Raw genomic sequence first — 22892 nt, forward strand, 5'->3', positions numbered from 1 at the left:
AAACTATCACTCACTACATCTAACAGAATAGAATTATGAAGGTAGCCTAACATGTGCCCCCATATAAGACACCTGGACCCATGAGATTGGATCCTTTGTTAATGACAACTTTATGATGATGTATAAAGACTGTCTCGTATTCCATACTGTTTTCCTGTGTCCCCTCCCTGGTACTAGATTAAAGTGTTGAAGGTTTTACATACCAAATTGACATAGACGAGTGTGATGAATGTGTATGAATGGCCACAAGGGCAAACTTTAGTAATTAAGTAGTGTATCTCTGTGGATAGCCTGCGCCCTGGCACCTCACCCCGATGAGCCCAGCGACCCAAGCACTCTGAGATGCCACCACGTGGATCCCCGCCAGTCATGGAGCACCGCGCCTACAGCTGACATAGTAGCTAGTCGTCGCCATCCAATCCCCAAGACTATTTGGCCCCTATAGCTTAGCTCATGCATGACGTGTATTTGTAATATAAATGACTGTCTTTGCTATTGTCATACAGAGAGCTCTCGGAGTTTGCAGAGTCCTTTGCATGCCCTATATTGATTTAGATAAAAAGACTTTTACTCTCAACCTCACTTGGTCTTGGTCTCATTCCCTCCAGGGGTGTGTCCATCATTGACTCTCATTGGGGAGTGTTATATGCCTTTTGGGGAACGCTCACTTTCAAGGCGAACACTATAAGAACCTCTCTTCCATCGTCTTCCTGAGTGACAACAGCACCTAAACCCATGTTGCTGGCATCTTCAGTTATGATGGTTTTACGATCGCTTCTGACATTTTTTAAGGTGGGAGCTCTTGCCAATGCCAACTTGATCGATACAAATACAAATTCTTCCTCACACTCTTTATTCCCTTCGAAAACACCTTTCCTTTTGGTGAGTTCGCGTAGGAACAACATATGCCTTGCAAAATCCCAGATAAACTTTGAGTAATATTCTGCCATGCATATGACAGTACGAACCTCCTCCTTAGAAGTAGGTCTGGGCATGTTCTCTATTGCGTCAGCCAGTTGCCTCTTGGTATGTATTCCCTCTGCCGAAATGACATGACCCAAATACTCTATTTCTGGTCTGTTGATCTTACACTTCTTTACTCAAGGTCATTCCTGCCACACTCAATTATTTTAAACACATACTCCAGTCTTTCATTATGAAGCTTCATGTTGTCCACATGTATCAGTATATCATCCTGAAAGTCCGAATGACATCCTCTTGTACTGTAATAACCACTCTGACGTGATGGACACGGTCAAAGCTTTCGATTTGTGATGTATTTTAACTTGGTGATACACCAATGCTAGATCTAATGTGGAGAAAAATGTAGCTGGGCCAATCGTGGATATAATTTCCTATATGTTGGGTAGTGGGTGTATTTCCGGAATTGCACACTTATTGAGCTACCTCATATCAACACATATCCTGAGTTTCCCTATTTTCTTCCTCAGTACAACAAGAGGTGACACCCACTTGCTGATATCTATGCTTTCTATGATGCCCTGATCTTCCAATTTCTTCAATTCAATCTTTACTTCCTCCCTCATTGACAAAGGAATACCATGTAACTTTTGTGATGATCTTTCTTCATCTGGATCTTATTCACAAACCCACGTAGATACCCTATTTCACCATGGAAGACCTCCTTCATAACTCCTTTCATAATGTTTTCCTGCATGCTGATGTTCTCCACTGCAAGTACGGAATCTACTGTGTTAGGGTCTAACATCACTTTATGTTTCTGCTGGTGCGTCCAGCTCAGAAGTGGAGTTTTCCCTTTTTCGTTACATATATATTTCCTCTCGCCGTCCTCTCTTTAAACTTTAGTATTCCCCAAAACCATCCTATTAGTTCAATTACCACTCACCCATAAGCCTTGGGGTTGCTGTCAATTTCATTGAGAAACTTGTTATTTGGAATGATCCCAATTGTTCTCTGGCAGCAGTGTATATTTAGGACCAGAATCAATCATCATGTCAATGTTTGCATTGTCTATAAACACCAGGGCCTTGTGACTATCTATTTCTTTTTCATCAAAAATCATGGATACACATTCCTCTCCTTCCTCTTCACTGTGCTCACAACCAATCCAATTTGTGGATATCTTTTTTGTTTTACAACACCTTAAAAAATGACCTTTACCATTAAATATACAGCAAATGATCTTCAAAGCAGGGCAATCAGGATCATCTGCCCAGTAGTTGATGCTATCACACCTGAAACACCTCCCTTGACTGTTCCTCCTGGGGCGACTTGCTCTCTGTCTTCGAAAAGATGGCCTGCCTCTTCTGTCATCTCTCCAGGCTGACTTACGTGTCCTCTCTGAGGTTCTTCTTTTAGCAACAGTGTCACCAACCGATGCAATGGCTTCACTGGTATTGGGTGCATTCGTAGGTAAAGTGTTCACTTTAATATCTTCTGTCTTAATATGTATTCCTTTCACTCTGTTCTCTAACATTTTGACGCACTTCTCTGTGTGTTCTGTCTAATGATGGGTTATCTTCCGACCACAGCTTTGCCCTGACTTTGATGTTGTTGCACTCAAGCATAAAATGAGCTCTCAGCCGTTCTTCTAATTGTTTATTAAAGTTGCATGTTCTTGCTAACTTCCTCAGACTGGTAATAAACTGTTCTACACTCTCCCCTTCTTCTAGTGCCCTCTTTCCGAATTTGTAGCATTCCAATATTGTGGTGAGTTTTTTTTTCATAGTTTCTGCCGATCTTTTTTACTGTCCGTTCATATTCATCGAGGCCTTGTAACACTCACCTGGTATCCACGTGGACGTCACTCAGCCTGTTCTGACCTCTTACGACCTTGAACCCTTCCCTTTGATCCACAGCTCACCTTGTTTTCTTGGATAGTGTGCTCTCCATCCTGCTTTCAGCGCAGGGGTGAGTTGGTTGATGCGGGCTCGTTGCTGCCTAGTTACTTCACTGGCAAGAGTCCGACAGGTAAGTATAATGAGTCTTCTGAACAGTTCTCTAACTTCTTTCGTTTCCTTCCTTAGATGATGGCCAGCGTCCCGGGATGGCAGTGTGCTGCTGAGATGAGTAGCGCTGAAGGTGAGCGAGAGCGCGATGCGCCATGCAGCCCTTTCGTATTTGCATTGAACTGAGTTCTTTTTCTGTGGCTTTTAGGTGCCGCGACTTTTTCAGCGTGGATGCCGGTTATGAAGAACAAATGCGGTGGGTAAGCGCGGTATGCGGCGCCTCTAGATGTTTCCACGCTAATCTGGAGTGTCTTTTCCCTCTTGCAGATGGATGAGAAGTTCTGGAGACAGAGTTCCCCCAGAGCGGCTGGGATTCAGGTAAGCTTTTGAAGCTCGTACAGTATTTAAAAATAGGAGAAGATTTGCAGCATGCTTACTAATGCCTTTTTTCTGTTATTTTCCCTTTTCCTTAGGAAGCGGCGTGCCGGGATGGGAATGACACCGCCGGAGATGCCCGCAGAACAGAAGGAGTGATGAATGATGGGCAGAAGTGCTGCAAGGTAAGGCTGTTCCTAACAGTGTTCTTGTTCTTGCAGGAGCTGAGCGCAGAAGAGAGATGCAGGCCTACTGGAGACCGATCCGAACATGGTGAGTGTCACGCTGCAGGAGCAGAAAACTCAAAGCATGTTTGTCAGCCTGGGTGTGGCTTAAATAGTCTCTGGGTATCCCAGGTGTCTCTGGGCTGAACCACACCCAAAAGACTAGACCGCACATGCAGTTCTGGGAACCGAAATATGTGGGGGCATCCATCTTGTCCCCATCAATGCACTACAAGTCCAATCCCCAATGTTATCCTATGGGAGTGAGTGAGTCTGGTGCCACAAGCGCCAAGTCTGACTCCAAGTGGGTCTTTGGAGGGATGGAGAGGCCCTTGAGGGCCATGTAGGTGATCGTGGCCTGGCTCCAGCCTGACATCTTGGAGGGCTGGGGACATGAGGGGCAGGAATCATGACAGCACTCGCCCCCAAGGCCCCTCTCAAGGTGGCTCTTCTGTCTGGTCCTGGTTTGGTTGGATGGTTTTGATGAAATTGTTTAAGCAAACGAGGTGCATGGATGTACTCACAAGGCTCCCATGTTCTGTCTTGTTGACCATACCCCTTCCAGTCTACTAAGCAGTATAATTTGGATCTGACGTACTTTGAATCTAGGATGTCCTTGACTTCGAATTCTGGCTCGCTGGCGACTACTACTGGCTACAGTGGCGTTGCTACCCGGGTCCCAGGTTGAACAGGTTTAAGGAGAGACACGTGGAACACAGGATGAATCTGCATGTTTGACGGCAAAGCTACTCTGACCGCCACAGGATTTATCACGGAGGTGACAGTGAATGGACTCAGTTATCTTGGACGGAAAGTTCTGGCTCCTTTAATGGACATGTGTTTAGACGCCAGCCAGACTTTGTCTCCCACTTGGTAGTTGGGGGCCTTTGCTCGGTGTTGATCAGCAAACTTCTTTTGGCGATTCTTAGCTTGAAGTAGGTGTTCAGCTGCCCTTTTAAAGGTTTGAGAAATGGTTGTGTGCACGGTTTTGACTGCTGGCATTTCCAGGGTTGTAGGAATGTCCAACTCAGAAGTATGTGGGTGCCTGCCATACATGGTATAAAAGGGTGTCTGCCCAGTGATGGTGTGTAGAGAATTATTATAAGCATATTCAGCTATCCATAATAGGTCGAACCAGCTTCCTTCAGCTTGGTGTAACATGCAACGCAGATACTGCTCGAGCGTCTGATTTGTCCTCTCAGTTTGACCATCCTTTTGGGGATGGTGACTGGTGGATAGCCGGATATCGATCTGGGCCATAGAGCAGCATTTTCTCCAGAAGTTAGATACAAATTGAGTACCTCAGTCCGAGACCAAAACTGAAGGAAACCCATGGAGCCGTACAATGCCTTCAAGAAATACCTTTGCCAGAGTGGAAGCATTTGGGAGCCCTTTAAGAGGAATGAAATGTGCCATTTTTGAAAATAGGTCCACGACTACAAGAATAGTGTTAAACCATTGACTGGGTGGTAAGTCAGTAATAAAATCGAGGGACAGCGTGTGCTAAGGTGCTGGTGGGATTTCCAATGGTTGCAATAGCCCAGCCGGTTTCTGCTTGGATGACTTGTTTTGAGCACACACTCCACAAGATACGCCACGTGGGCCACCAGTAATTTCGTTTTACCTTGGCTAGGGTTTTAGCGATTCCAGGGTGGCCCTCGATCAAGGAATCATGATAATCGGACATGACTTATTCTCGTAGTTCTTGGTTTGGTAATAATAAACGATTCCTGAAGTAGGGCAACTGATCTTTTATCATGTAATGTTCTCCTTGTGCACTCCACGCTTGTAATTGCTCCAGACTCATCAGGTTTTGGATTTCTTCATGTAATTCTTTCTGAGTTATGGTTGCTGTGATTCCTAGCAGCTTGTCACTCGGGATGATTGCTATTGGGTCAGGGGTCTGATACCCTTGCTCTTCCACCCCCATACGGGAAAGGGCGTCGGCCTTCCGTTTTTTCACCCCTGGTCGAAATGTAATCACGTAGTCATATTCAGCAAAAAAAAGAGCCCAACGTAGTTGTCGTGAGGATTGGGCCTTTGCCGTTTTTAGGCACTGAAGGTTCCGTTGGTCAGTTATTATAGTGATTGTGTGTCTGGCTCCCAAGAGGTAGTGCCGCCATGCCTTAAAGGCTGACTTAATGGCCAGGAGTTCTTTGTCTGTGATAGCGTAATTGAGTTCAGGGGGTGTGAAATTACGCGACCAGAAGGCAACAGGGTGTAACTGGCCCGTTTCAGGGTCCTTTTGTGAGAGGACGGCTCCCATAGCCATGCTTGAGGCGTCCGTTTCCACCAGGTATGGGAGATCAGGGCGAGGGTGGCGTAAGATTGGGGCAGATGTGAATCTTGCTTTGAGTTCCTGGAAAGCCTCCTTGGCTTCTGTTGTCATCTGGAACTTTTTGTTGGTTTTCCTTAGTAATGACGTGATGGGATGCACGATTTGCGAAAATCCTGGGATGAACCGGCGGTAGAAGTTTGCAAAACCCAGCATACTTTGAACCCCATTGAATGAATTTGGGGATGGCCAGTTCAGGATAGCATCTACCTTGTGTACATCCATTCGGATTCCCTTTGGGCTGAGAATAAAGCCCAGGAATTCCACCTCGGAGACGTGGAATGAGCACTTTTCGAGCTTGGCGTAGAGCTGGTGTTGACAGAGTTTCTCCAATAGGGATCGGACGTGTTTAACGTGGTCCTGCATTGATGCGGAATATAGTAGGATATCGTTGATGTACACTAGAGCACAGACATCAATCAATTCCCGAAGGACATTGTTCATGAAGTATTTAAATGCAGCAGTCGCGTTGCAAAGGCCAAAGGCCATTACCTGATATTCGTACAAGCCGTATTTGGTGCGAAAAGCGGTTTTCCATTCGTCCCCCTGTTTTACGCAAACAAGGTGATATGCCCCCCCTCAGGTCTAGCTTTGTGTAGATTTGGGCATCTTTGACTTGATCAAGCAATTCAGGGATCAATGGCAGGGGGTAGCGATCTTTTACGGTAATCTTGTTCAGTGCGCGATAGTTGATGCACATTCTCAAGTCCCCTTCTTTTTTGGTACGACGAATAGAGAACTGGCTGCTGTAGACTTCGAGGGACGGATGAACCCGTTGGCCAGGTATTGGTCAAGGTAGGCCTTCAGGTGCTGGTTTTTTGGTTCCGTGAGTGCGTAAATTCGCCCACAAGGGATTTATGCACCGGGTATCAGGTCGATTTGGCAATCGTATGGTCTATGCAGTGTCAGGGTATTAGCCTGTTCCTTCTGAAAGACATCTTGAAAGTCCTGGTATTCACTTGGTAGGGTGCCGATTGCCACAGTCGCAAGCGTCGAGGGTCTGGTGTCTATTGGTTGTTTCTCTTGGCGATAACAAGTCTCTGGAAAGGCCAATTCTTTTGCTCGCCAATCGATTCGAGGATTGTGAGCTACCAACCATGGCATTCCCAAAATCAACCGGAACTGTGGTGCCTTAATGACGTCGAAAACGATAGATTCTTGGTGTCCATCCTGGCACAGAAGGGTTAAAGCTGCAGTGCATTGGGATACTGGACCAGAAGTTATTTCCGTGCCGTCGACAGTGGTAACAGTGTCAGTGGTTGATTAAGGGTGTAACGGAAGCCCCATCTTTGCCGCAAGATCCTGGTCGATGTAATTCCCAACGGGTCCACTCTCTATGTACGCTCTCACTGCGTGCATCTGAGATGGTTGTTGGTGATTGATCAAGACCACAGATAGTGCAAAATGGGAGGTCAGTAGTTCACTTTCTTCGCTCGACAAGTGGACCCCTACACTTGCTGGGCTGGGGAGTTTTCTGATTCCTTGATGGTATCTTCCTTGTCCGTGGCCCCTACCGTCCTCCTCGGTGGCTTCACATGGCACTCTTTAAGGAAATGACCTGACCTTCCACAGTACAGACAAAACTGCTTCTGTCTCCTTTTATCCCTTTCCACTTTAGTCAAGGGGGATCTGACCCCCTCTGATTTGCATTGGTTCTCCTGAACCTTCCATTGTTCGGACAGTATAGTCCTTTGAATGCACATACGTAGGGTGAGGGTCCGGTCTGGTTCGATCTGCTCTTCGGGCCTGCAACCTATGATCCAGTTGAACAACAAGGACAATGAATTCTGAGCAGTCTTTCGGGGGGTTCACTACTTGTGCGAGAACATCCTTGAGCTCCCCCCGCAACCCTTGATATAGAAATAACGTGGTTCTCTTCTCCACTGGCCATTCTGCTTCAACTGCGAGTCTATTGAATGTGGCTATGTATGTTAATAGGTCTTGATTCCCTTGGCGTAGGGACAGAAGTTCGATGTCTAATGCCTGCCCATGAGTATGACGGGCGAACAGCTTTTCCATCTCCTGCTGAAAGCCCCTGAAGTCATGCAGCAAAGGATCGTCTTGGGCCACAAAGGGTACAGAGCAGTCCGCGGCGCTACCACTCAGGTAGGATAGCACAAAAGCGACCCGTGATTGGTCATTCAGAAAGGCCCCTGGCCTACAAAGGAAGTGCAGGCAGCACTGGTTCATGAATGTTGCAAACCTCTTGGGATCCCCCGTAAAACGTTCGGGCGGGGCCAAGGGAACTGCCCCAGGAAGGGTTATCTGAACAGGATTGGCTGATGGCGCTGGCACGGGGGCACCAAATACGGCTTGTACGAAGATCAAAGGTAGCCAGAAGAACGTAGGGAGCAAACACAGTGTCCAGCAATATCCTTAGAGCCGCGAGCACATGCCATACACCCAGGGTAACCCCTTTGCCACAGCCACAAATGGTGCACCCGCACCCTTTGGGGGGGTGGCCATGGTATCAGGAAATGTTTTCAGCCAAGGGGGTACCACGAGACACCCAGCGTAGGACAGCCCACAGAGAGCACTTGTGTGTCTAGTACTATCGACGACCCTCGATGCAGCAGAGTAACCATTGATAGGGGCAGAGATAGGGAACAAACAATTCATTTTTATGGTGGATTCGGGAGTTGAAAAATCGTGCCTACGTAAAGGCAGGTTTCCGTTATCTAATCGTAAATTGGAGATGAAGGGGTGCTTTGGGGCGGTGGTCAAAGTTCCTTTCATAGAGGATTTGGATGTAACAGTGGGGGACAAAACAGTAAGAGCACCGCTGTTGTATAACGAACAATCCCCAATCAACTTGCTGGGGAGAGACCTCCTCAGCAAGCTCAACATGACTATTTCTTTTACCAAAAGGGGGATAGTTTGCTCGACCCCAGGGATCTGCCCATTACGAGTGATGTTGGTAGTACACACACGAGCAACAGCGCCAGAAGTACGCGGTATACCAGTGGAACCAGACATGTTCATCCAGGGGTTAAAAACACTGGCACGGGTGGTCCCAGATTTGAAGCGCCTGGAGTGGAGGGTGCCTGCAGAATTTGTTTTCCGCCCCATAGCACGCCCAGAGATAGTGCCAGGAACAGTGAAGTCATTAGACTTACATGCATTACAGGTCTCAGCACAAAGAATAGCGGTCATTGCAATGGACATACATGGCTGTGAGTGGCACACAGTGTTGTGCATCAATGCCGACATTGCACTGTGAGATTTATCAGATGAAGACCTCTTTACAGACTCAGATAGTGATGGCGAAATAATAATGGAAATAGCAATCCCATGTGACTTCTTGACACAGAAAAGACAGGTGCCAGTGCAGCTGATGGCAGTGGTAGGTGCGCAACCCCCGTTTTTTGAAAATTACATGAAATCAGTGCCAGCTGACTTGTGGACAATAGGTCCACATGACGTGGGACAGTTGCATGAAGTGACACCAGTTAAGATAAAACTCCAACAAGGAGCATTATTGCCTAGAGTAAAACAGTACCCCCTGTCCAAGAAGCAGAAGAAGGGATAAAAGAAACAATCACTGCATTGTTAGCGCAGGGAATAATCATACCATCAATTTCACCATGCAATACCTCTATCTGCCCCATTAAAAAGCAAAAGGGGGAGCTTGGAGGATGATCCAAGATCTACGCCCACTCAATGACGTCATTCAAAAGGAGTTCCCATTGGTCCCCAATCCTGCATCATTTCTATGCAGCATCCCGAAAGAAGCGTTTCGCTTCACAGTGGTCGATTTGAAGAACGTATTCTTCTCAGTACCACTCGCGGAAAAGTCTCAATATCCAACAGAATTTACACTGGGAGGAAAAAGGTACGACCCTTGTAGACTGCCCCAGGGGTACTGTGAAAGCCCAAGTATATTCAACAAGATTCTACACGAAGATCTAGGAAATGTGGTCACAGACAGCACAATTATTCAGTATGTGAATGATTTGCTGATTTGTGGAAAAAATGAAGACGAGTGCAGGAAAGATTCTATCACACTTTTGACATTGTTGGCCCACAAACGTTACAAAGTAGATAAAGGAAAATTACAATACTGTCTCTGTCAACGAGAAGTGTTGTACCTGGGACAACTAATTTCAAAGGATGGTAAACGAATCATACCAGACAGAGTGGCTGCCATCAGTGCAGTAAGCAGGCCAAAAAGAGTGAGGGGAATGCAGAAATTCCTAGGCATGTGTAACTACTGCCGAGCCTGGATACTAGACTATGCAGCATACGCAAGGCCATTACTTCAGGGACTCAAGGAAGCTCAAAGAGAAAACAGAGAAATACAATGGTCCGCAGAACTGGATGACGCCTTCACATCACTTAAGGAGCTAATTTCAAGTGTTTTATTTATTTTCACATTGCAACAGGACACTCATGACAGCAGTACTGACACAAAAAACATCCTTGGGGCACAAACCATTGGCCTATTACAGCGGAACGTTGGACACAGTAATGCAAGGACACTTCACCTGCGAACAATTTCTTGCAGCTGCAGCATTTGGAATAGAAAAAAGTGCAACAATCGTGATGGGATGTTCCGTGACACTGTTCGTGGAACATTCCCTATTCGTTATACTGGAAAGATCAAAGAGCACATTAACCACTCAGAGAGCCACTGTGTATGAAATTATCCTATCCAGCGCCAACATACACATAGTGAGATGCAAAACAGTTAATCCTGCAATATTTATCACAGAGGCATGCACAAGGGAAGACATGCAAGCACATGATTGTGCAACATACAGAGGCGAGGAGGGAGACACACCCAATGTAAGTGAAAATGCACTAGCTGAAGGAGAAATATATTCCATAGATGGGTCAGCATCAATAAATTCAGAGAGAGGAGAAAAACATGTGGGAATAGCTGTTGTGAGACTAGAGGAAGAGGAATATGAAGTGCTATTACAGCAGCGATTACCAGCCCATTATTCAGCACAAGCTGTGAACTAGTAGCAATTATTGCAGCCTTACATCCCGCCAAAGGGTGTGCTGTCACAATTTACAGAGACTCAGCATACATGACTACCACAGTACACAGGGGATTGGCCCGATGGGGGAGAAGGGGATTTCACAGGGCAGATGGGTGACCCGTGCAACACGCAGAATTGATCAGGGAATTGATAGAAGCTTTGAAAGACCCTGCAATTGTAGCCATCGTGAAATGCCAGGCCCACACAAACAACGCTGATTTTATCTCTTTGGGGAACGTGGCAGCAGATGCTGCCGCCAAGGAGGCATCATACCTAAAGAAAGAAAGGACAGGTGAGTACTTAATACAGAAAAATGTAGAGGAAGATCTCCCAGACAGGTATAACACAATGCCCGTATCACAAATATTAGAACTCCAAGATGGGGCAGCAAACGAAGAAAAAGAGATGTGGGAGAAAAGAGGGTGTAGTCAGTTGCCCACAGACCTCCTATGGCGTCAAAACAACACAGGTAAGGTGGTTATGCCCTGCAAACTAGTAGAAATAGCGTTCCAACAACTCCACTTTCCAGCCCACAATGCAAAACAGCACATTACGGCAGAGATACAAGAGAATTGGTTTGTCCCAGGGTTACAGGACCAGATTTCCAAACTTGCAATGGAATGTACAACATGCCAAATATATAATTCAGGAATGACATTGAGGACACTGCGAGGGACACTACCCAAACCGTCAGGCCCCTTTAGAGAACTGCATATTGATTATGCAGACATGAGAGAGAGGTGCAATGGGCCACACTACATGAACGCAGTAGTGTGCCCATTTTCAAGGTGGGTTGAGGCAGGACCGGATGCCCCCCCGGATGCCAAGTGTGCTGCAAAGTTCTTAGTGCAGGAGGTATTCCCACGCTGGGGAATTTGTGACACGATTCGCTCCGACAATGGCACACACTTTGTAAGCGATCTCTTCAAGGAAGTAACGGCCCTGCTAGGTATAAAACATAAGCTATGCTTTATTTACCACCCACAAAGTAACAGCGTGGTTGGGAAGATCAACAGCCTCCTTAAGGGGAGATTGTCAAAACTATGTTTCACTCTGAAAAGAAATTGGGTGCATTGTTTGCCCTTGGCCTTGTTTGAGCTGAGAAATCAGCCCAGCAAGGACCACCATCTGTCACCCCATGAAAGTGTAACAGGAAGGCGCATGCACACGGCAAATTCTCCACTCAGCAGACATTCAGATGCCCACAGAAGTGCTAAAGTATTAGGTGAAGAATTCAATGACTATCTGACAAAGCTCACAAAAGCAGCCTGTATGATAGCAAGACAGCTCGCGCCCCCATTCACAAGTGAAGAAGGAAATGAGACAACAACCACTAACACAGAAAATTCAACAGACCAACTACTGCCAGGGGAGATGGTCTACATTCCAAGTTTCGTACGTAGGTGGAATGCTACAAGGTTTCATGTCCCATAAGAAGTAGTGTATGGCACACCGACAGCGGTTAAAGTGAAGGGCCTGAGATATTGTATACATTTAACAGACGTTCGAATAGCCTATGATAATGTTACCCACAGACAGGATGAGGCAGTGGAGAAGAAGGGAAAATTGACATAATAAGTAAAAAAGAGAGAAACAACTCCCTCCTCCCGGTAACGATTGATGTAATATAAAAAGGACAAAATAAGTTACTCTTATAATGTATATACTGTTAATAATGCACTAGAATATGTCTCTTTCTTTCTCTCTCTCACTATTTTGCTTTCTTTGCCTCTCACTTCCATAACAAAAAATATATATATATATATATAATAGTTAAATTGAAAATGTTGAAGTACAAATAATACAAATGCTTTTTTGGGATGCTTAATGCACTTTTATGTTTCGATATATAGGAGAGACGATGGCAACAGACGTGCCGCCCACTATGAATAGGGTTAGGGAAGACAGGAATGGAAATGTACATTTTTATTTGTGTAGATATTCGCATGAGTGTGGTCTGTTCACATGCGCTGTCATATTTTTTACACTAATATTTGGCCTGATTCTGTACTGGGCGGTCGTATTTATATCTATCGATATAAATGAGGGGGGAGAGGAGAACAGAACCAACGGAGGAAAGAACAGAACCAACATAGTTAAAGAAGGAGCCTACCTTGTATGGGACGGCTTCCAGCTCATATAGAGGTATGACACTCACCCTGATCATGCACAGCACCTAAATGACACAAGTAATAAGCTGACCCCACATCCCACTTCCCCATAAATACCTCTTAATATAGTGTCTATTGGTTAAACAATTGTAATCCTTCGGGCTTATCATGGTTATATGACACTACCCCTGTCACGCCAACAGTCCTTCCGTCCATAGAGTATGGATCCCCCATAAGTATACAGGAAGAAAAAGCAGAAGTGACTGAACGGTTCACAGCCCTTTATGACAAGTGAAAAAGGGGGGGGCGGGTGAACAGAACACAACACAACACGCATTTAGGAATGCGAGAATATACCTCAAAAGCAACAGGAGATGAAGGGAGGTTGAGAGGAGAAAATATGATGAGTACTCCGGGCTGGGTCTGGACACCATAGAAGACCCCAGACACCCACATCAATCAAATAAGTGGTATGCAGATATGAGCTCCACTGCCAAGCAAACAACCAATGAGAGGTGTTACGTATGCTCTCTGATACCCCACGCCTCAGGCGCACCTAAAGTACTAGTGCCTCAAGAATTGCCTCTTGCAGATGCCCAGTGCTTCCTTCATCTCACCCTATGTAGAATAAAGAACACCTTCCAGGCACACACAGTATTGCTTGAAATGCTGAAAAATGAGAATACATGCTATTCAAGACCCAAAGGAGTGATATGTTTAAAGGAACCATTTTTAGTGATCAAAGGAACCTTATTTTCAGAAAATAAGTGGAAAGAGGAAGTAATAACATGCAAAGCGAGGATTGCTAGCAGAGAAACTGCAATCGGTTGAGAAAACATGCACACCTGTGTGGACCGAGCACATCACAAAGTTAACCTGGGTGACGGCCATAGAAAAACCCTTCAAATTGCAAAAAGAAATCACATATGAACTGTGCTTCCTTGGCGAGGGCACAAAAAAGAACTGTAACAAAATGCTCATCATCCGCGATATGAAGAAAGGGACAGCTGCCCTTATGGACACCTACTGGGTCTGAGGTAAACAGGCATACCTGCACCTCCCACAATCCTGGAGGAGCACATGCTCTTTGGCGATGCTGCATTCCGCCCTGATGGTGGTTCCCGGGAGCCATATCGAAGGGGGAAATGGACTGCAAGCCATCCAAGTTCTAGAGCACATGCAACCAATGGAAGGAACTCCAATGTATGCCCTATCCGCGGACAACATACAAAGCCTGATTTCGAGAAAGCGGAGATCATCCAACTACATATCCAAAGCTTCCACAGAACTGTTGGCACAAATTCCTGACAGGTTCCAGCTATTTAACTTCGCTGAAACATTCTTGCCTCCCTCGTCCCTATTATCCAAGCGCGAGTCAATGCAAAATGGCTGTAAATAACGTGCTGAGAGCTGATCCAACTGGCCAATGACACTGAAGAAGGATTCAATGTAATCAAGGTGGAGCTAAGGGCCCTGCGGCTAATGATAATTCAGAACAGGTATGTCCTAGACCTGTTGACGGCGATGGATGGAGGTGTTTGCCGAAAAATTAGGAGCGCATGCTGCACATTCGTACCTTCTGCGGTCGTGGACAATGGAACCCTGTTACACGTTATAGTGGCAGTGCACAATTTGGGGGAGCGGATGAAGAAGGAAGGTGGAGTTGACCCAAGCCCTTGATTCGACAACATTTTTTCATGGGTGCCATCCTGGCTTGGAATGACTGTCAAAATGCTGATACCCATTATCGTGTTTTTGCTCCTGATTTTTTGTGTGTGCCAACTGGGTCTTCGTGCTGCGCAAACGCAGTTCCTAATGGTACAATGATGATGTTGACAATGGGCAGCACTAGAGGAGCAGCACAAATTATGCAGGAGGCACAAGTACCAACAGGTGAGGATCCCGAACCCAAATATAGAATAGTGGTTTTATATTATGATGGGGACATAGTGGACAGGTTATACCCCACAACGATAAAGGAAACCCTGGAACGACAATGGTATAGGAAGTATGGGTGGACTTGGAAGGGGATGGGGGATATATATGACCAGAACCCCAGACGAGTATGCAAGGGCGGGCGAGAGCCTCCGAGGGGTGTGTAGAGCATGGATGCCCATCAAGGGGACATCAGCATGGGGCGAAGCAGTAGTTAATGAGAAAGAACACGAAAGGTTGAGTGAGTTACAATATTCATTACTTAAGTAACGAAAGGGGGGAAATATATGGGAGGAAAGGTCTTTTGGACCCCCCTCCCCCACATTACTCCCCTACGTGAGGCACACGACTCGTCAGCAGACCCCCATGCACCTGGGCCCGGGAGGGTGGGAGGTTGTGGATCGACACGTGGGGCTGCACGGCTTACATTGTAGCATAACATAGAGCCCATTTTGAAGTACACATAGACTCCATTTTGAGTATACTGAACCCAGGCCTCTGTGGAACAGGCCGCCTGCAGAAGCTGCAGCTCAACCCCCACTTGTCCGCGCACAGTGAGCCCTGCACTTCCCCCCAGCCTCCTCCCTATGGTATATCCATTGAAGGCCCATTCTCACGAGCAACTAGATGCGAAGAAGTAACAGAATAAACACTGTATCATTTACCTTCCACAGTACATCATTGCCCTGGCGGTGAACTGACTTTTAGTTGGGGTTGGGAAATAACAAAGTCAACCCTATCAAGTATACCTCGACCCTGTGCAGACCCCCCCACATCCATGATATATGGTGCTCACGACCCCCCAACCATGTTCCTCCAGCTGAAGTGTTAAACATGAATGTTAAACCGCTGGGTCTCCCAGTCTCATTTAATGCTGCTAAACCTTTTTGCTGAAAGGCTCAGAACCCATAGTGGCAGTTGCTCAGGTTAATATGGTACGACCCCTACCTACCCCAGGACACTTTTGTGTCAAACGAATAGACACTCGAATCCTCCTTTTTATTGACCAATGTTTGCTGGTAGTGTAAAACGATTATAAGAGCAATATATAAAATGCTTGTGTATAGCATAATTGAGAGTGTTGTGATATTTGCGAGTTATTGAAAGTACTGAGCCATATCTGCTGTGATCGAAATTATAAATGAACCCGTTGTTCCCCCGATCCTGGAGTGATGAACCCTAATCATATGTTTACTGTTGTGATGTGTCACAGAGACACATGCATCCACCAACCAAGTTCTACCTCACATTTCGTGTAAATTCCTACCCCATGGGATCAAAGCAACAGAGTACTGAATGTTATATGATGTGATGCTAATGAAAAACTGCCATTGCATTAATTCAGTAAACATGAGTATATGCGAACTGTAGAAATGTGCCCTTTACATAATGACCCCAGCCACTCGGCCCCGTAACAGCATTCATGCTGTCCCGTGAACAGGGATCCGCGAAAAGCTACAAGGCCATATCCCCCTCCTTCTCGAGAACTGCACATCCACCCCCCTCCTCCCTTCAAGGCTTGCCGGGGCTTGAAGGTCCCCGGTATTCTGTTGTTAGAACGTTACAGCTACACCTCCCCACATTCCTGCTGGACCCGCACCAAGCATTTACCTTCCCCCATGCCTCTGACGCCAGATGCCACCATAAAATCACGATGTGCTGACCTGGCCAAGGCAAGAATAATTATGACCCACCCAGTCCCAATTCCCACCGCCTTTTTGAGGTATTAGCTATGTGCCCCCTCTGACCCAATGGTATTTCAATTTACCCTAAGTTTAATGGGCCATCGAAACAGTTATTCACCCCTGTACTAACATACCGTAAAACTATCACTCACTACATCTAACAGAATAGAATGATGAAGGTAGCATAACACGTGCCCCCTGATAAGACACCTGGACCCATGAGATTGGATCCTTTGTTAATGACAACTTTATGATGATGTATAAAGACTCTCGTATTGCATACTGTTTTCCTGTGTCCCCTCCCTGGTACTAGATTAAAGTGTTGAAGGTTTTACATACCAAATTGACATAGACGAGTGTGATGAATGTGTATGAATGGCCACAAGGGCAAACTTTAGTACTGAAGTAGTGTATCTCTGTGGATAGCCTGCGCCCTGGCACCACACCCCGATGAGCCCAGCGACCCATAGTAGCTAGTCGTCGCCATCCAATGCCCAAGACTATTTGTCCCCTATAGCTTAGCTCATGCATGACGTGTATTTATAATATAAATGACTGTCTTTGCTATTGTCAGGCAGAGCGCTCTCGGAGTTTGCAGAGTCTTTTGCATGCCCTATATTGATTTAGATAAAAAGACTTTTACTCTCAACCGCACTTGGTCTTGGTCTCATCCCTCCAGGGGTGTGTCCATCATTGACTCTCATTGGGGAGTGTTATATGTCTTTTGGGGGACGCTCACTTTCAAGGCGAACACTATAAGAACCTCTCTTCCATCGTCTTCCTGAGTGACAACAGCACCTAAACCCATGTTGCTGGCATCGGTAGTTATGAAGGTTTTACGATCGCTTCTGACATTTTTTAAGGTGGGAGCTCTTGCCAATGCCGACTTGATCGATACAAATACAAATTCTTCCTCACACTCTTTATTCCCTTCAAAAACACCTTTCCCTTTGGTGAGTTCGCGTAGGAACTCCATATGCCTTGCAAAATCCCAGATGAACTTTGAGTAATATTCTGCCATGCCTATGACAGTACGAACCTCCTCCTTAGAAGTAGGTCTGGGCATGTTCTCTATTGCGTCAGCCAGTTGCCTCTTGGTATGTATTCCCTCTGCCGAAATGACATGACCCAAATACTCTATTTCTGGTCTGTTGATCTTACACTTCTTTACTCAAGGTCATTCCTGCCACACTCAATTATTTTAAACACATACTCCAGTCTTTCATTATGAAGCTTCAGGTTGTTCACATGTATCAGTATATCATCCTGAAAGTCCGAATGACATCCTCTTGTACTGTAATAACTACTCTGATGTGATGGACACGGTCAAAGCTTTCGATTTGTGATGTATTTTAACTTGGTGATACACCAATGCTAGATCTAATGTGGAGAAATATGTAGCTGGGCCAATCGTGGATATAATTTCCTATATGTTGGGTAGTGGGTATATTTCCGGAATTGCACACTTATTGAGCTCCCTCATATCAACACATATCCTGAGTTTCCCTATTTTCTTCCTCAGTACAACAAGAGGTGACACCCACTTGCTGATATCTATGCTTTCTATGATGCCCTGATCTTCCAATTTCTTCAATTCAATCTTTACTTCCTCCCTCATTGACAAAGGAATACCATGTAACTTTTGTGATGATCTTTCTTCATCTGGATCTTATTCACAAACCCACGTAGATACCCTATTTCACCATGGAAGACCTCCTTCATAACTCCTTTCATAATGTTTTCCTGCATGCTGATGATCTCCACTGCAAGTACGGAATCTACTGTGTTAGGGTCTAACATCACTTTAAGTTTCCGCTGGTGCATCCAGCTCAGAAGTGGAGTTTTCCCTTTTTCGTTACATATATATATTTCCTCTGGCCGTCCTCTCTTTAAACTTTAGTATTCCCCAAAACCATCCTATTAGTTCAATTACCACTCTTCCATAAGCCTTGGGGTTGCAGTCAATTTCGTCGAGAAACTTGTTATTTGGAATGATCCCAATTGTTCTCTGGCAGCAGTGGATATTTAGCACCAGAATCAATCATCATGTCAATGTTTGCATTGTCTATAAACACCGGGGCCTTGTGTCTATCTATTTCTTTTTCATCGAAAATCATGGATACACATTCCTCTCCTTCCTCTTCACTGTGCTCACAACCAATCCAATTTGTGGATATCTTTTTTGTTTTACAACACCTTGAAAAATGACCTTTACCTTTAAATATACAGCAAATGATCTTCAAAGCAGAGCAATCAGGATCATCTGCCCAGTAGTTGATGCTATCACACCTGAAACACCTCCCTTGACTGTTCCTCCTGGGGCGACTTGCTCTCTGTCTCCGAAAAGATGGCCTGCCTCTTCTGTCATCTCTCCAGGCTGACTTGCGTGTCCTCTCTGAGGTTCTTCTTTTAGCAACAGTGTCACCAACCGATTCAATGGCCTCACTGGTATTGGGTGCATTCATAGGTAAAGTGTTCACTTTAAAATCTTCTGTCTTAATATGTATTCCTTTCACTCTGTTTTCTAACATTTTGACGCACTTCTCTGTGTGTTCTGTCTAATGATGGGTTATCTTCTGACCACAGCTTTGCCCTGACGTTGGTGTTGTTGCACTCAAGCATAAAATGAGCTCTCAGCCATTCTTCTAATTGTTTATTGAAGTTGCATGTCCTTGCTAACTTCCTCAGACTGGTAATATACTGTTCTACACTCTCCCCTTCTTCTTGTGCCCTCTTTCCGAATTAGTAGCATTCCAATATTGTGGTGAGGTTTTTTTTTCATAGTTTCTGCCGATCTTTTTTACTGTCCTTTCATATTCATCGAGGCCTTGTAACGCTCACCTGGTATCCACGGGGACGTCACTCAGCCTGTTCTGACCTCTTACAACCTTGAATCCTTCCCTTTGATCCACAGCTCACCTTGTTTTCTTGGATAGTGTGCTCTCCGTCCCGCTTTCAGCGCAGGTGCGCGTTGGTTGATGCGGGCTTGTTGCTGCCTAGTTACTTCACTGGCAAGAGTTTGACAGGTAAGTATAATGAATCTTTTGAACAGTTCTCTAACTTTGTTCCTTTCCTTCCTTAGATGATGGCGGGCGTCCGGGGATGGCGGCGTGCTGCTAAGATGAGTAGCGCTGAAGGTGAGTGAGAGCGTAATGCGCGATGCACCTCTTTCGTATTTGCATTGAACTGAGTTCTTTTTCTGTGTCTTTAAGCTGCCGCAACGTTTTAAGCATGGATGCCGGTAATGGAGGACAAATGCGGTGTGTAAGCAGTGGGTAAGGGTGTGCAGCGCCTCTAGATGTTTCCACGCTAACCTGGAGTGTCTTTTCCCTCTTGCAGATGGATGAGAAGTTCTGGAGATAGAGTTCCCCCAGAGCGGCTGCGATTCGGGTAAGCTTTTGAAGCTCCTACAGTATTTAAAAATAAGCGAAGATTTGCAGAATGCTTACTAATGCCTTTTTTCTGTTGTTTTCCCTTTTCCTTAGGAACCGGCGTGCCGGGATGGGAATGACGCCGCCGAAGATGCCCGCAGAACAGAAGGAGCGATGAATGATGGGCAGAAGCGCCGCAAGGTAAGGCTGTTCCTAACGGTGTTCTTGTTCTGGCAGGTGCTGAGCGCAGAAGAAAGGTGCAGGCCTACTGGAGACCGATCCGAACACGGTGAGTGTCACGCTGCAGGTGCAGAAAACGCAAAGCATGTTTCTCAGCCTGGGTGTGGCTTAAATTGTCTCTGGGTATCCCAGGTGTCTCTGGGCTGAACCACACCCAAAAGACTAGACCGCACATGCATTCTGGGAACTGAAATATGTGGGGGCATCCATCATGTCCCCATCAATGCACTACAAGTCCAATCCCTAATATTATCCTATGGGAGTGTGTGAGTCTGGTGTCACAAGCGCCAAGCCTGTCTCCAAGTGGGTCTTTGGAGGGATGGAGAGGCCCTTGAGCGCCAAGTAGGTGATTTTGGCCTGGCTCCAGCCTGAACTCTTGGCTGACATGAGGGGCAGGAAACATGGCAGGCCTTCATCTTCAGCCTTGGGAAGTTCTGGCAGGTCTTCAAAATTCTCTTGACCCGCAAGACCCAAACAATGTAGTAACAGGGACTTCCTCCTTTCAGTGCTACAATTCTGACCACAATATACATTTGCGTAGTGTTCAAAAGATTGTATCCATCTTTTCCATGGAATGGTGAGCTCCCCCACTTCAGGCAGAAAAAATGCTGGAGGCAGTACACTACTAAATGCTATAGTATGTGGTCAGTTCACTGAATATTTTCACACTTGATCGCTGTTGTTTGCGTGGGCTTGTCCTGAGAGTTTGTGGATTGTTGTGGGTGTTTATTCTGGTGTTTATTTTGGTATGTGTTACAGTAAGTTGTCCTTATTGCAGCATATAAAGACTTGAGAGTTTATGGCTTGTTGCTGGTGTTTATTACAGTGTTTGCTTTAATATAAATTACGGTAAATTATCTTTATTGCAGCATGTGCGGTTCTCCCTCCTCTATATGGTTGGAATAAGTAGGTATAATAACGTATGTAAATGGAACTTCTGAACTTCCCTGTTCCTTAGGAGGATTTGTAGGAAGTGCGAGGTACATTGATTTGCAGTGCTGTACTGCGCTTGATTGGCCAATGGACAAGGAAGCAACAAAAAAATTGTCCGGATGATTTCCTGCCTTTGGTATGGCATGGCGATTCTCGCGAGATTTGCTTGACTGAAATCACGGCTATAGCATGAGTATTTGAGGGGGAGTGGCTTTACAGCAATCCGGAAACAGGAATCTCAATGCAGCGCCGTCTATTTTGCTGTGCGCATCCACGGAGAAAGGGTACCTCTCACCTCTTGTGCAGGGTTGCTCTGAAAGCCGTCCCAGCAGGCAGAGTGGGGCTCACATGACTCTGGCCATCCTCGTCGCCACTTACAGCATTACAAGGTAAGCAAGGACATGGAAAGTGGGTTACAAAACAGGTTTTTATTATACTGGATGAAGTACATTAAATATAGAAAGGGAAATTAAGATGATAGGACGAGTGAGCCCCACCAGACCCTAGTTTTCTGCTCGCTTGAAACCAATGGTCTCACCACGCACTGCCTGCCCGTCACCACTCTCCAGACACGGGCCGATCCGTGCAGCATACAGCTCACTGTGCGTAGCACAATGAGACCAATACTACATTTAACAAAAAATTAATTCAATAGAAAGGAATCTGGAAAGTGTGGCACAGGCATTTTAATAGCAGTTGGAAATCTGCTGATAGCTGCCTTTCACACAGTGTGCATGCTCTTGCAGAAGCCATTATGAGGTCATAGCTGAACTGTCATAAGAATAATATAGGTTTCCCTCCATGGCTGGGGGGTGGACATAGGCTTTAATGGCAGATTTTGGAGTCTGCCACTTAAGGATTGCCCCACACATTCAAAATCACAAAGCCCTGTATTCCTGGTTTACACGTGTTTCGGCTGCTCAAGAGCCTTTCTCAAAACAAAAAGGGCAACAGTAAAAATGTCATAATCTATATACAAAGTTATGTACATATTCATAGATTTGACCACAGAGGAGGACAGAAAAAACATAGGGTTAGGTTTTAGTAGATATTTGTTAGAAATTCAAACAGTTAAACATAGATTTTTGTTTTCAAAACCATATATATATATATGAGTGGATATATTCATCAATTCAAACACAGAATAAAGTAAAAAAACAAAAAACAAATACTGTAAACGTACCACAAAGGTAAAATACCACACAACAAAAGAAGAGAAAAAAACAAAAAGACAAAAACATATAAAAAATAAAGAAATAAAGAAAAGCGTTTTAGCATGTTTGTCATATATTGAAAACATAATAAGATTATCTCTCTGCATTTAATAATGCCAATGATATATATATATATATATATATATATATATATATATATATATATATATATATATATATATATATATATATCATCCTTTTATCTAATTCCCAATAATATTCCATATGCTATACCATTTGTTTTTGATGGTCACTAAAAGTTTCTGGTTGTAGGTTTGTGACATCTCTTATTTGACATACTCTTCAAACATGCTATAATGTTATTTAAATTTAAATATTCTTACCTGTCTTATTTGCAATAGTCCCGGGTAGATCCCTGTAATTAAGGCATACATTGTAGTAGATTGGCCAACCGATTGTAAATTCCAATTCCAAAGTCAATGTCAAAAAAAGTTGTTATATTTTATACATCCCTTTTTGGTATGAATTTTTACATGCCCCTCCTATTGTGACTAATAAGCGGGTCCCATTTATTTAAATTAGTTTGTTTGATT

Source organism: Ambystoma mexicanum, chromosome 4p, assembly GCF_040938575.1.
Source record: "Ambystoma mexicanum isolate Mex_15411 chromosome 4p, UKY_AmexF1_1, whole genome shotgun sequence".
In the NCBI taxonomy this organism is placed as follows: Eukaryota; Metazoa; Chordata; class Amphibia; order Caudata; family Ambystomatidae; genus Ambystoma; species Ambystoma mexicanum.